This window comes from Chelmon rostratus, chromosome 16 (genome assembly GCF_017976325.1).
Source record: "Chelmon rostratus isolate fCheRos1 chromosome 16, fCheRos1.pri, whole genome shotgun sequence".
NCBI classification, from domain to species: Eukaryota; Metazoa; Chordata; class Actinopteri; order Chaetodontiformes; family Chaetodontidae; genus Chelmon; species Chelmon rostratus.
Genome location: NC_055673.1, coordinates 10,396,820 through 10,412,074, shown reverse-complemented (window position 1 = coordinate 10,412,074; position 15,255 = coordinate 10,396,820). Strand labels below are relative to the sequence as shown.

At 41.5% G+C, this 15,255-nt stretch overlaps 1 protein-coding gene across 1 annotated transcript in view; it reads left to right on the top strand.

Annotated features, from left to right (window-relative positions):
- Positions 1-3,203: 3,203 nt before the first annotated feature.
- The window catches only part of LOC121619427 (solute carrier family 45 member 4), a 50,457-nt gene continuing 38,405 nt past the window's right edge, over positions 3,204-15,255 (top strand). The window contains exons 1-2 of the mRNA XM_041955143.1: positions 3,204-3,312; positions 4,560-4,641. The gene's annotated coding sequence lies outside the window, so the exon portion shown is untranslated. The remainder of the gene's footprint in view (positions 3,313-4,559; positions 4,642-15,255) is intronic.

Below are 15,255 nucleotides of genomic sequence, written 5' to 3'. Positions count from 1 at the left end.
TTTTTTTTTTTTTTTTGATTTGGGGGTGAACTGTCCCTTTAAGTCTAGAAAAACAGATTCTAGATCAGTCTCAGTTGACTGACATTGAATGTACGAAATGAGTTATTTTTACGACACCAGGAAGCACTCCTTTCTTCTGTCTCTTTACATTTCTGTCTGTATTTGGTATCACTTCCTCCTCCAAAGAGGCTTCAGAAGCCAAACCATGTAATCAGTAGGATGGTCATGCACAGGCAGAACCAGAGCTGTCCTTCAAAAACAGTTTTGCCCCATTTGTGTGCTCCTTGTTATTGTTTTGTGATGTCAACGGTGTTGCATAAGCAAGCTGTAGCTGTCATATATTACCCAAGAAGCTTGGCCAGCCTTGGCTGCGGTGAATCTCAGAGAGAGCAAATCAGATGGGTTATTGTGCCCGGAGACAGGGGGCATCACCCACAGAGGGTTGGCCTTGAACACCACAGTACAACTTTTGTATGTTTTATCCACATTTTGAATGGAGTTTGAAACAGTCTTTTGGATGAATTACATTTCATTTAAAGAAAGAATTCACACAAACAAAATACATTAAAGACTGCAGCGTGCACTTCTGTGTAAGTACCAAAGAAACTGGCCCTAATGAACATAACAGCTGATTGTGTATTGTAGCATAATGCATTACTGAGCTGTTTTGTTGTACATCACCTGTTTCCACTGTGGTGTCTTTTAAAACTTATCTGCAAAACTTGACAACTGGTTCATCATCTAAATCCTTTTACTAGCAAAAATGACAAACATTTACTAGTTTTGCTGTGGCTCCAGAGACGTGGTTACATTGATTAACTGACATGACATGTTGCATATTCCTAAATACATTAGTGCTTGATTAAGTTGCAGCAAACCAATACAGCTTCTAATTAATACATATAAATGGCCTGCAGCTCAATTTTTGAGAGGCTTTCAGTCTAAATATGGTTTTATGATTTCATCTTCGTGAACTCAAAGGCTGAAATGAATAAAGACCATGGATATAAGCATGGGACATGTAAAACATGGCTAAATACAATGTAGTATGGGATTGTCAGCTGTACTTTTTTATGCAGCACCACACCTCCTGTTATGGAGTGATTAATTTTTTACACATACAGCATCGGGGGCTGTGAGATGCCCAAACAATGAGAAAGTAAAGGACAAAACAAAAGGAGTGTGTGTGTGTGTGTATAATACGGGGTGTGGGGCTGTGGAAGCTCTGAGAGGGACAGAAAGAGACTGAACAGACTGGACAGGAGAGCTGGTTCTGTCCTGGACCACCATTGAGGACGTAGGCGAGAGGAGGATGTTAGCCAAGCTGACATCCATCACTGACAACCCCTCCCACCCCCTGCATGACAGCGTGGTGGCCATCAGCAGCTCCTTCGGCAACAGACTGCTGCATCCAACCTGTAAGAAGGAACGCTACCTCAGGTCCTTCATTCCAACACCGGTCAGGTTATTCACCTCAAGGTTCAAGGTTCAAGGTTCAAGGAGTCTTTATTGTCCCCGTGGGGCAAATTGCTCTACAGCCAGCAGTAACAAAAACAGGCAACAATCACAAAAAAACAACAACATATTGCACAGAGAAAATAATAGATGGGACAGTACATTAGTCAGTCACTTGTTCAGAAGACCTATGGCAGCAGGGACAAAAGAGTATTTAAGTCTGTTGGTCCTGCATCTTGGCAGGATGAACCTGCGGCCTGACGGGAGCAGCACAAACTCACCAACGGAAAGGGTGAAGGGAGAATCGAGCGGGCCTTATTCAGGGTCCTGAGCTTGTACATGTCAGCGAGATCATTGAGGTGAATGCCTGCAATTTTGCTGCACACTCTCACTATTCCCTGCAGTCTGTTTTTGTTCTTGAGGGAAAGTAAGCCGTGCCAGCAAATAAAAGAAAATGTCAGAACAGACTCAATAAAACAAGAATAAAACATTCTCATAAAAGTGCAGTCAACATTAAAACTCCGCAATTTCCTCAGGAAGTACATGCGTTGATGTGCCTTCTTGCAAACAGCATCAACATGGAGATCAAAAGACAGCTTGTCATCAATGTTAGTACCAAGGTATTTGTAATTATGGACCAGCTCAATGGTTTGATCCTCGATGACAAGAGGAGGAGAGGCTGACAGATGTTTGCGGAAGTCTATCAGCATTTCCTTAGTCTTTGACACATTAATACACATAAAAGATGAGGAACACCAGTCTGTGAATTCCTTCACTACAGGGCCATGGTCAGGGTCGTCACTGCTCAGTAAGGACACGATTACTGAGTCATCTGTTTAATGTAGCACTGTGTTCACACACACAGTTTTTCTTTGCACTACTGTAAAACATCTTTCTATCTCACACATGCTTTAACCTGTGCAATATTACGTTCCTTTTTCCTTAAATACTACACCTATGCATATATATATTTATTTCCACTGTGACACATACATTTATTGATCTACTGTGAAATAAATAAATACTGTATTTAACCCATAGAAACCATGCGCAATTGTTTGTTTCAATCCTTGTGCAATTTTTCGATATTTCTAATTACTTTCCATGTCTTTTTTATAGTCTTTTGTATAAAATGTACATACATATATAGTCAACTTCTTATTTTGTATTTTTTATTTTCCATTGCCTTTTTATATAGATTTGCACATCTATTGTTTATGTTTGTACATAAAAGTTGTATATTTATTTTTATATTTTATGTTAATTTTATCTTTGTTCAGCTTTGTTGTCCTTGTCTAGTTCTATCTTCCTGTAGGTAAACAGAGTTAGATTAATGCTGTTTTCTTTTGTTAGATTAGATTATGCAGTTGTTCGTTAGTCATCGTATGTTCTGTGTATGGAGAATGGTTTTGAACTGCTTGTTTTACTCAAATAAAGGGAGAAAACAATTGTTAGCTGTAAAAGAAACTAATATAACTGGCTCATAAAGGAAATATAAGTAGAGAAATAAAAAGTCGAATAAAATGGACGTACTCAATTAAAGTACCTCTGAAGGATTTACTTTCTGTCGCAGATGATTTTTTACGGGATTCCCCTTTAAAAATTCAGTCGCTCCGCTTCTTTGTACATGGACGCAGAGGCCCCGCCCATTCATGCAAATGAGCCGTGACGTCGGCGGAAGCCAGCGCTACGTCTCTTCTTCCGACAGATATTCCTTTAAAGGCGTATTTAAAGCCCTGGCTCCAGTTGCAGGAGTAGCAGACAACCTATGCAACAAAAGCTGCTGCAGAGCCGAGCGACTCTCCGACCGCTCAGCGGACACAGACACGGAGCCGGCGGCTGACACAACCCGGCGAGGTGAGCTCGGTGTCCGGTTAACACACCGGCGACGAGAGGGGACGGGTATTTAACATTTTCTACCCGCTGCTGGTCGGCTCCGGCAAGCGAAATACACAGCATCTCAGGTTGCTGCTGCAGAGAGGAGCAGGAGGAGGAGGAGGAGGAAGAGGAGGAGGAGGAGGAGGCATTTACAGTAGTTTCTGTAGGCCTGTGTCAAAAACAAAAAGAGAGGAGAGGCTGGAGGTGCAGACAGCCTGGGACAGGTCATGTTGCATAATTAGGCTGCTCTAATTATAAAGTGCTTTATAATTAGCATCTCTGAGTGGCGTTCACACGCAAAGCAGGTGAGGAAGGTTTGAAAACAGGAGACGCTCAGTTTGAGGGTATTACCACTAGAATAAGCTTTATTTCCCTCATCACTTTGTAATTTAGCAGGAAGTAGCAGTTTACTGGAGTGAGTGAAACACCTGTGACTGTGGGGAAAAACAGAAGAGCTGCTGGTATGTTTGGATTCTGGGCTTGCCTGCGAAAAATAAAGAAAATACGAGGAGTGTCCTGCTTTGGAAAAACTATTCGTCTGCGTTCTTATTACCCTGCTTCTGCTGGTGGGTTTAAAAGTCATCAGCTGTGGGTATGATGCAGACAGCCTGCAGTTTGACTTCAATATATGTGTAAAAAAAATGATATCTAGGGCTGTAAATATAAGTCCAAAGATAGAAAGAAAATGGGTCAGCAACAGTTTTATAAATCAATTAATCAATTAATTATTGATTAATCCAGAAAACAGCTGATTAAAATGATGATGTAAACAATTGTTAATTGCAGTCATTTAAATGTCTGTTGAATCAACAGAGCTCCTCCACCTTTTTTAAAAATCTTTATTTAATATACTTCATTTGTGATCTCCTTATCTCTGTTTCTGTTGGATGTGTTTGAAGGATTCTGCACATTTCTGCCCACAGCTGTTTAGAAACACGTCTGTGTTGGACTGCTGCAGCTCCGTCAAGTTGGTGCAAAGGCAGTGGTGTTAGACGAGAGAGTTTGCATGGAGAGATTTGCTGGCTTGTGTGTGTTCTGGTTTATTGGCAGCGCCTGATCTATTTTAATGCCCGTGCGCATGAGCGAGCAAGAGCGGATGTGTGTATTTGTTGTTGTGTTGGCTGCTGTATTGATTTAATGTACAGTTCAACCTGACTCACTCTGTGTGTTTTGCGTGCCTGCGTGCACCGTGCCGGGTCTTAACTCCTTGTTTTGTGTGCGCACAGGTACGACTGCAGGGCTTAAGATCGCAGCCTGGACCAAACGACGACGTCCCAGCGACATTTATGAAGCTTTCAAGGCCTTTTGGTGAGTGCACACACATAAACACTAAGGAGGTTGCACCCACTTTACTTTTATTCACTCTCAACATTTTAAAGTCCTCATTGTGTCTGCTGTTTTGCTATTTTGTGTCGTACAGCTGCATAAAAACACTACAAAGCCCCCAAAGAGAGATGTAAATGGCCAACAGATGTTCTTCCTCTGTTGTCTTTAAAGTGTAATGTGTTTCTATTCAGCTGAAAACCACAACCAGCATGAGCAGAACAATATGGACTAGATGTGCAGTATGTGGCGCGATCGTGGTCTTGGTTTGGATCGACCTGACAGGATTTGCCCGCACAGGCACATTCATGCCATGCACACTTCTTCCTTAAAAAACCCTCTTTGTGTCAGCCTCTTGCTTTCGACATGTTGGTTTGAGGCCGGCCGGTTCAGCCGAAGTGAAAGCAATCCACTTCCTCTTGATGAAATGTTTGCTGACTATCAACTGATGCTGAGTAAGCAACGGGTCGTTACCGCACAGTCAGCCGCACAACATGTCGCCAGACACAACTGGTCACACTCGAGATAGTCACGTGAACACACACTCATGTAAAGCAAACTGAGCATACGTTCACAAAGAAAGCCGCCCACATACAAATATTTTGATACTTTGCATGCAGAACTGGATTATTTTTGCATGAACAACATATAAGCGATATCTTACAGTGCCACCTTTTATCCTCCCCTGATCATAAGCAGTCAGCCTGTATCTGTGCTGCCATGCTCTCTACATGTATTGCACACACTACTCCTGCAAGATCCAGCCAAGACAACACACACAAACACGCACCACATTTATGACGGATACATGAAGACGAGGTTGAGGTTTGCTAATGCAATATAAACATTTTGTGTGGGACCTTTGCTGTGGAAGCTGATGTTTTTAGAGGTTGAATTGTGGCTCAGACACACAAAAGCCAAACTGAAAGGCTGCTGTTGAATGCCAAGCTGTGAGCTAACGCTAGTATAATCAAAGCGACTCCAGATCTGTTGGTTTAATGGTTTCCTCATCACATGAAGAGGCTTGTGAGTATCTGTGGGAGGAGATGCAACTTGCAGGTTTCTTAAAACCAGACGCTTGTCATGCAACCTCCATGTCTCTTTTTTGAGTCCTCACTAAGACGTTTCCAATAGAGGCCGAAATGCCAAACCAAAATCTCCCAAATAAACATGAAGGAAATTGGATTTGTTATTTATTTATTTATTTTTATGTACCTGCTTGATCTTACAGCTTTGGAAAGTTATCACTGCATCAGTCATTGTGCTCTGTCTCAACAGTTGTGTGATTTCTCATCATTTATGGTCAAAGCAGTCCAGAAATGTGCTCTCTCGTTTGGTTGGCCAACGGTGCTCCTTCCTGTCAGAAGTCAAAGTGATCAAAGTGTTTTCTGTTCAAACCCCAAAGTTTTGCCAAATCCAGTTGAGTTTGAAGTAGTACAGCCTGCCCTACGCTGTCCATCTCGCTCTCTCGCTCTCTCTGCTTTTCTTTGTCCATCAAATACACACCGCTAATCTGGCCCTGTATCCTGGACCCTGATCCTGTGTGCAGATAACCCACTTCCTACTGGTGTGAAGTTTTTGTACACAAACCTGAGAGAGAGAGAGAGAGAGAGGGGAAAGAAAACAGTGAGCGAATATGTTTTCCCACCCCTGATCACAGAGCAAGACTGTGTGTTTATATATGTGTGTGTGTGCGCGCGCGTGCGTGTGTGTGTGTGTGTTGTCTCACTTACATCAATGCCATCAATAGCTCCCCTTATCTCTACCAGATCTTACATGCACACACTTGTTGCAGCTATAAATGCTCTTGTGTTGCTGGAGTCACGGTATTCAACAGCTGACAGGCTGCTGCTGCTGGTCTTTTTACATATACAGTACGTGTATGTATTTTTGCATTTATTGACCCAACAGACAAATATGAATGGAGTGACGATCACAAGTCTGGCTGGTGGTTTGCTTTATACAGACAGCAGAGATCTGGACTACAATTGATGATGAGCAAAAACACAATGTAGATGTCACAGTTTGACTGGCCGTCTCATAGATGTGTGTGTTCGTGTTGCATCTGCAGGCAGTTGTGTTTGTTTGTGTGGAGACGATCAGCGTCACTGCACACATGGCTGGCTGGTTTTCTGGTGGTGGACCGTTATCAAAGACAATATCAGATGGCTGTACTGTATTAAGCCCTGGCCTAGAGTTAGAGGGCACACACTCAGACGCTCTCTGCAGCCAGAGACATTGTCAATAACACAGAACGTCTTCTAAGAATAGAGACTTTCCACTGCTTGCTCCTGTCAGCACACCTCCTCTCAGTCTTGTCTGCCATTTTTCGTTTTTCAGACTCTTTTGTTTCCATTTTTTTTTACACATTGCTCCCAGAATCCTCTTGAAGTATGTAGTTTGTTCCAGTTGGCTTGAGCTCATCACTGTAAGTCACAAGAAAGCTGTGCCATTGAGAAAAGACAGGCGGATGTTCACGTTATCACCTGAGCAGAGATTTCGGCCTAGTCCACATTTACACGATATTTTTCCAAACGTAGCTTTTTCTGTGGGGTTTGGCTTTTCTTCCACACGGCAGGGTTGGTGTGAGTGTGTGCTGTAATCTCTTTTATGTACGCAAGGCAATTATATTGAAGAACAGAGGCTACATAATCCAACATTCCAATGACACAAACCATGTTGCTAATGTCGCCACTTTTGTTCCTCTAGTTGCTGGTGGCCTATTGGTAATAGCTTTTTTTCAGGCTTTTGATTGGCCCGCATGACTTTTGATTTGGGGTTATATCGCCACCTGCTGGTTTAGTATGCTGCTGATGATTGTTTAATTGTGTTTTTGCGAGGTCAAGGTCACCATATTCACTTTCTCTGGGAATAATTTGGAATAATGTTTCCACAGAGCTCCCAGTGCACGTTTAAACTACCAAAACGCACCAAAAGTTCTAGTAAAGGTCAGACTTTTCCTACAGGGCAGTCTGAACTCTGATAGCGTGAAAAGCTTCAACACATTTGGCCTCACCGCATTTCTGAGCTGTTTGCCCTCTGCTGCCTGTGGTTCGTTTTAATGTTCCATCAGTGAGTGGTCTTCTGTTGTGAAACATCAGCGCTCAAAGCCAATTTTTCTGCGGACAAGCTGCGGCATGCCATTAAAGTTTCTCCCTCCAAAGTTGTCTCCTGAGTCGTTTTATCCTGCAGTGGAGATGTCAGTTTTAAATCCCATCCAGAAGTTTCAGTCCTAAGACATCTTTTTGGGTTTTCTCCAAATCACCGTTCCCATCTTCACTGACTCATCCTGAGCAGAAAATGTTTCAGGACAAACTGATGTCCATTAAATTGCCAGAGAGCTGACTGGATGCCAGAGGTGACTGGCAGCGAGTCAGGTTTGCTTTGTGTGGTGCTTCTCTTTAGGCCTCCGTGGGGCAAAGCACACCATGCACCTACCTATCTACTATTTAGCTGTTGGTGTATAAAATGCATTGCATGTCCCTCCTGGCATGTTGAAGAGTAGTATTGTGTTGATGGTGTGATTGTCTGAAAGGCAGGATATGGAGACCCTTTGGTTTTTGTCAGTATATCACAGCTGGAATTTTGTCAGGATCAAAATTATGCCAAAATAAAGCTTCATAAGCTGGTGATCTGTAGCCAGGAGCGCGCGCACACACACACACACACACACACACACACACACACACACTCAGTATGTGCTTTTAGACAGGCAGTCGGTGTTACAAATAAAGCTGTAATACTTGCAGGATATTAGGAATCTGCCACCTGAGAGCAGCCAGTACAGGAAGTTAATCTGCAAAGCAATATTTTACCACAGCAATGCTGCTTGACTAAACCGTTATTGTGTATTTGGCATGAAAGGAGAGCAGCTCTCTATTGCATATTAATAATAATAGTAATGCAATTGCAATGTTTCTCTAATCCAGCAAAGTCAGTACCTACTTGATCACACTGATACAAAAAGCTCACAGAAATACAAAACAAAAAGTCCTTGTATTTGCATTATTGCCCGAAGGTGTAGTGTATATCAGCATATTGCCCAACCATACTGTGAAGCCACAGCTTTTCAAAAGCTTTTACTTCCTGGTCTCTTCTGATTGGTTCGTACGTCACTTCGCCTTTGCCTTTTGTTGCAAAGCCGAATACTTTTGTTTAAATTCATTTATTTGAGCTGTGTAGAAAGTGTTTCAGAAATGTTATTTGCTCGATTCTAGAATACAAAGAATTTCAGTTTAATATCATAGAAAACTAAGAAAACAACAAATATTCACAGTTGCAAGGCCGAAACCAGGGAATCCTTGCCATTTATGCTTATAAATGATTTACACTAATAAATTTAAAAACATTTTTTTCTTAGCTCTAGATGTGTTTTTGTCAAATTGGAGTATTTGCCGACTGTTTTGCCTGAAAGGGGCTGTGTAGAGGGACAGGTAGTTAGGTATCTGGCGTGAAAGAGGAGAGACGATAACTGGCTGTTCGCCAGTAATGCCATTAACACTGTCAGTAATATTGCACTCAAGGTAATAGACGCACACTCACGCTCACGCTCACACACACAAGTTCACTTTTGAGCTGATTTGCCTGCTGCAGGAGAAGAATGTAGCACCCTTTTTAAGCATTTTTACAAATAAAAGTTAATTTATTTTCTTAGAAGCGGATAGATTATTCAGACTGCACACTAAGTGCCTGATCCACATCATACTGGAGCAGCGGCGTTTGTGTGTCATTAGTCCAAAGAGGTACATTGAAGCATTTGTTCCTGTGTCATGCTCCGTCTCTGTTTGTCTTGTGTGCTTGCTTTGCTTCTTTGTCTCTCAGTGGGATCAAGTGTAGCCAGAGTGACAGGTTTTTGTTGTGACCTCCTAATGACAAACATGTGCGCACTCATTGTACTTTAAAGCACTTGGGTTTGGTTTAAACGCCCCATCAAATGCCTTAGAACGGCTCTGCGCCTTCATGTGGCCCAGTTACTGTAATTTGATGTTCAGATTGTTTTTGTACTTAGTGTCAGTCAGCGCATGTGTTTTTTTGGATGTTTATGATTATGTCCTCAGAGAAAGTTATTTTCTCCACGTCTTGGTGAAGTATTTGGTGAAGTCAGCCACGAATATGAGTCACCACAGCATGCCTGGTGCCAGATTCAATCATAACATCACATTGTTGATGCTGCAGATGAAAAACATTGGAGGAAAGATGTTGCAGATTCTGAGTTGTACAAATAAGATAGTTCATGCATCATGTTTGATAGGATGAAAAATCATTTAGAGTACACCAGAAATACAGGGGATTTTATAGTGTGTAGAACGCTAATAGATTGTTGTTGCTGGTTTTTCAATCCATTTTACATTACATTGTGGGATTGAGAATTTATTCTGCTGTATCCTGTAGGTTGTAGTAATTCAGAATTTGGACAGCACCACAAAATAGCAGCCATATTAACCTGTTTAAACACACTGCTTCTTTGGAGTGATGCACCTAAACTCAAACAAATGGACTATTTTTGATTGAAATTTGGACACGCAGTACATTTTCAAGGGTTTATGACATTGAACGCACCATATTTTTAAAATATGAGAGCTTAATCTATCAACACCTATATTATAGATGTTCATTTACACGTGACTTTACTGAAAGTACAAGGACAGTGTGTCTAATTGGCAGAGCAGTGGGTGGTAAAATGTTGGTAGTAGACTATTCATCATAGTGATGAGTGAATCTTTGCTTATGTCATGACTACAGAATTCAGATTGCATTTTAGGGCAGAATCTTGTATTTGTGTTGTTGTTATGTACACAAAAAGCGCCTTGCAATGTTTGCTAAAAACACGCCTTTTTGGTACACATCTACTGACATGCTGCCAGACGCCGCGTGTGTGCAGCTTATTGGCGATGTTTGCAGGAGTGTTAAGCCACAGCTTTTGTGAGATTGTTAGACAGAGTTTGGTTTGTATCAGACCCGAAGCTAAATTAGTTCCATGTGCCAATCCTCATTCCTGCTGTGACTGAGAGACGACATTCGAGGGGAGGATCAAAACAAAGGGAAAAAATGTGACTTTCATCTCTTGTCCTATCATAAAAACTTCTTACATAATGACTTTTTTATGTCTAATTCATGGGTCTTGTTTTCACCAGCTTGACAACAGGAAATTGTAGAGAACAAGATGTTCCCCTGTGGTTAAGGCAGTGCCAATGCCAAGCTTGAGCAATGCTGCACTGAAAAGTTAATTAAAATGTTACTGCGATCATGATGTAAAGATTTATTTCTGCATGTCATCAGCACTGCTGCAAGCTGAGATTGTTTGCATGATAATTGGCATCTACTGTATTTACACATGGCTGTTTTGCACATTTTGACGGTTTTGACAACTAAATGTGTGCGTGTGTTTGTGTGTGCGCGTGCGTGTGTGAGCGAAAGATGCAGGTCAGCTGGTGTGGTGCAGTTGATATCATTTGCCCTTTATCAGCAGTAAGCATGTGCTTGTCTGTGTGAGGAGTGTGTCTGCGTGTGTGTCAGCGCAACAGTGGAATATTCCATTAGACGTGCGGGCGGGGTTAAAACTTAACCATCTTTTGGTCTTGTACAATCCGAAACAGGTCTGAGCAGGCAGTTATAATCATTTTGGCTTGTTGTCAAGCCTGCCGTGAGTAACTTGGAGGCATGTTTAGGGTGGTGTTTCTATTTTGATTGGAGGGAGGTGTACGACAGACAGTGTTTGGTCGCACTGATGGCTGGGAAGAAAAAAAAAAAAAGCCCTACCCACAAATATGTATATGTATGTCACATACATAATGTAGATCTGTATCACCTCCTTGCACACTCTCTTAGTTTTTTTCACACACACACACACACACACACGCACACACACACACACACACACACACACACACACACATACGAACAAACCCCCCAGACTTCCTCCCCCATGTGGTTGGTTTAGTAATGTGATGTTGGGTAGGGGGTAATGTAGTCAAAGGGGGCACAAATGAGGTTTGAGGTGGTGAGTTACAGTCCTGTGTGTGTGTGTGTGTGCGCATGTATGTGTGCATGTGTGTGTCTGTGGTGAGGGTGACACAGCCAGTAATGTGACTCCGGTGTAGAAGTAGGCCAAAGCCGCTGTCAGTAGCTTGTCAACCAATCCTCACTCTATCCAGACCCGAGCACCATGCAGACCTGCAGGAGTTAACGCAGCTTTTTAACATTAAACGTCTGTGATCTGCAAAAAAAATAAAAATTAAATTGTCTGGGTCAGCAGATTAGATAAAAATGGGACTAAATTTATGAGACACTGGACACTACATTGACATCAACTGCTGTCTAGACAGGCTCAAAACAGCAGGCAGTGGATTAAAGTTACAGTGTGTATGTGTTAGTGTGCGTGGCCTCAGTGTTTAGGACAGTCTGTTGTTGCTTACAAATGGATGTAAATGGGTTGCAAATTGCAAATACTGTTTTCTATAAAGCTTTGGTCACCACAAACCTGTTTAGGCAGGGGCACAGAGATGCTATTTTTGCATTAGCCTGAATCCTGCAGTAGCTTGTGGAAGTACAATGTAGCAGGAACATTAGCTAATTGGCTAAAAGTCCAAATGAGCTCAAGAAAGCTAAAAGTCAGTGATTTTTTTTTTCTTTTGAACGCAAATGAGTTTAGTTAGTTAGCTAGCTAACTGCTCTGGGTGTGAACTAAATGCAGTGTGTATGTGGGCCAGTCAGATTGCTAAGGTTAACTAGCTAGCCTATTAGCCAGCTGGGTTAAAAATAAACACAAGGATGATTGAGCTATTACTGGCTGCAAAGCTATCTGACACAACACACAGTGTCCTCTCCTCTCCTGTCCAATAACTTTTCTTAATGTTATGCTAGCATAGCTAACATATGTCTTGAACCTTTTTGTAGCGCCACTGAAATAGACCTGAACCCCATTTTGGGCCTCTTGACCCATAGGAGGCTTCAGGTGACAGACCTGCTAACACCACAGTTGCCATAACCCCATAGGGAGAGTGGCCAAGATAGGTTAGGTTTAACAACACTAAATATGGATCCCAGTGCTAGCTCTGATGAGGATGAAAATTCACAAATAATACACACAAAACGGGTCACTGTGTTATATTTATTAGCCTGCCAGTCAGTGAAAAAATTAGCTGTAGAGTGAGGAGCAGCAATGGAGAGCTGGGCAGGTGTCCTGGTGAGTGATCTGTGTTAGCTAACAAAAACTCGCTTTACTCGGTCAGTCATATCTCGAAGAGTAATTTCCTGATTTTTACATGTGTCAAATTTAGTGTTATGCTAAAGTAATCTTTGTTAAAAGATTCATCAGTTAGCGAACAAGTCATAATGTCTGTGGTAGAAGCTAACTATTAGCTTTTTCTCATGCTACAATCACACAGTATTGGAAGAATTAGCTAGCATTTATCCATTATTTCCTACATATTTGTATAGTTTTTTGCATTTTATTTATTTGTATGTGCCCGCATTGGCAACCTTGCAACCGTTTTGCCACTGGTTTGTTGAATCCTTTATGCTAAGAGGAAGATATAGCTAGGAGGCTTTTTTGCCCCACATTGTTTGTATTTACTATCTGAACAACGTGAAGTGAACGTGGTTTAATGTCAGCATAGTCATTTCACAGACTGAAACTAAACCGGCCTGACGACTTGTTCAATCGGGTAGATTAGGTTTATTTAAATTTACGAGAATTACCATTAAATATAATGACTTATCTACTTTCTTAAGAAACTCAAATATAGTATGCACATAGTGTGCATAATAGCACAGCAGAAACAGGATTTTGATATTTTTGACTGGAGAGTCTTGTTTTATGATATGTCACTCTTGATCAACCTGTCAGTAAAGTGACTAATTGACCTTAACTCATTTCATCAGCTGTGACGGCCAAACCTTAACGTGAGCAAAGACATTTAACTCTATTTTGAGTCAGCTGTGAGGATCAGGTGAGGCTGGGATTGGAGATTAATTTAGAGCTGTTGGGGTGTCCTGGGGAAAAACCAAGTCAGTGGGAGGTTCACGCCAATGTTTCGATATGTACACGCATGTGAGTGTTAATGTCTGAGTGTATGGATGTGAACAGCAGGTATATTACGTCATATTCATACCAGCCAGTATAGTGGTATAAGCCCTGTATTATGAGTAAGGGATTTGTCATTGACGCTAGTGCACGTTGATACACATGTGCCGCCCCCTGGTACTCTCTGCACTGCAGCAGCACTGCACCATAATGCACTCATCCAGTTTCTGTTTACCTCTCTCTCTCTCTCTCTCTCTCTCTCTCTCTCTCTCTCTCTCTCTCTCTCTCTCTCTCTCTCTCTCTCTCTCTCTCTCTCTCTCTCTCTCTCTCTCTCTCTCTCTCATCCCTGCCATCTTCTTCCCAATGCTGGGAATATGGTTATTTTTCATGGGAATAGCACCAACAGCATGGGAATGTTGTGATGTGTGAATGTGCTGCTTTAAAGGACCTGTGTGCTTACATATTTCTCTGTGGGTGTAGATGTCCTGAAACTGTCTTTTGTGTGTGCGTGTGTGCTTGTGTGCGTGCGTGTGTGTGTGTGTGTGTGTGTGTGTGTGTGTGTGTGCACTGTACTGTACTGTATTTTACTCTGTACTTCAGTCACTAATCTCAGTTAAACTGAATTTCTTGTCACACACACATGCACACACACACACTCACACACAGTCGAGCATAAAACTTTAAAACCACATCCTTTGTGTGCCAACAAAGGTGTGTCTGTGATTTTGACAGACATCAAATGGCCTTCTGGACTTCCCATCTGTACTCAAGCTTGAGCCATCTTTCATGTCCTGTGGCACATTTTTATTTATTTATGATTAAGCATAATTTTCTTTTTTTTTATAAAAATTCAATTTAATTTTACTTAATATTCACACTACAACAGTATGTATATATGTAATACTGTATTTTCTGTATTAGAGTAAAGGGGAAAAACATAACTACAAATATATATGCGCACATTTCTATTTGGTTTTAGTGTTTATTTGCACATATATACAACAGCATAAACAGGACAGTAGGAGGCGAGGAATTCACCAATTAGCAGACAATAATCATATGAAAATACTGTATGTAAGGATGTATGTAGACAGGATACATACATACATAGATACATAATTAAATGTGAAAAAAGGAGTGGAAAAGTCATCATAATCTGATATATTGCAATGAAAACTCAGATACAATACACCTATAAATATATACACACACTGTACAAGTTGATCTAATCAGATGCAAAAAAAATGCCAATAACGACACATTTAAACACCCTCTCATGAGTGAATGAAAAGCAGCTTCTTGTTACACCAACCTGAACTGAAATAATCATTAATAGAGGGCTGACATCTTATAGCTCCCACCGGCAATTTATAAAACGAGATTACATTATTTCCCATCTTTTGTGCCTCTGATGTGAACCTATCTGTTCCACCTGAAGGGATTTCTTGGATTTCCCTCCCAATTCGCACCACTGTCAGATCAGGTCAGCGGGTCTCCCGTTGATTGGAAAGTTGTAGTCTAGTGTCTCTCTCACGGTAAGAAAATACCCCTCTCTTTATTTTCATTCGCTGTCT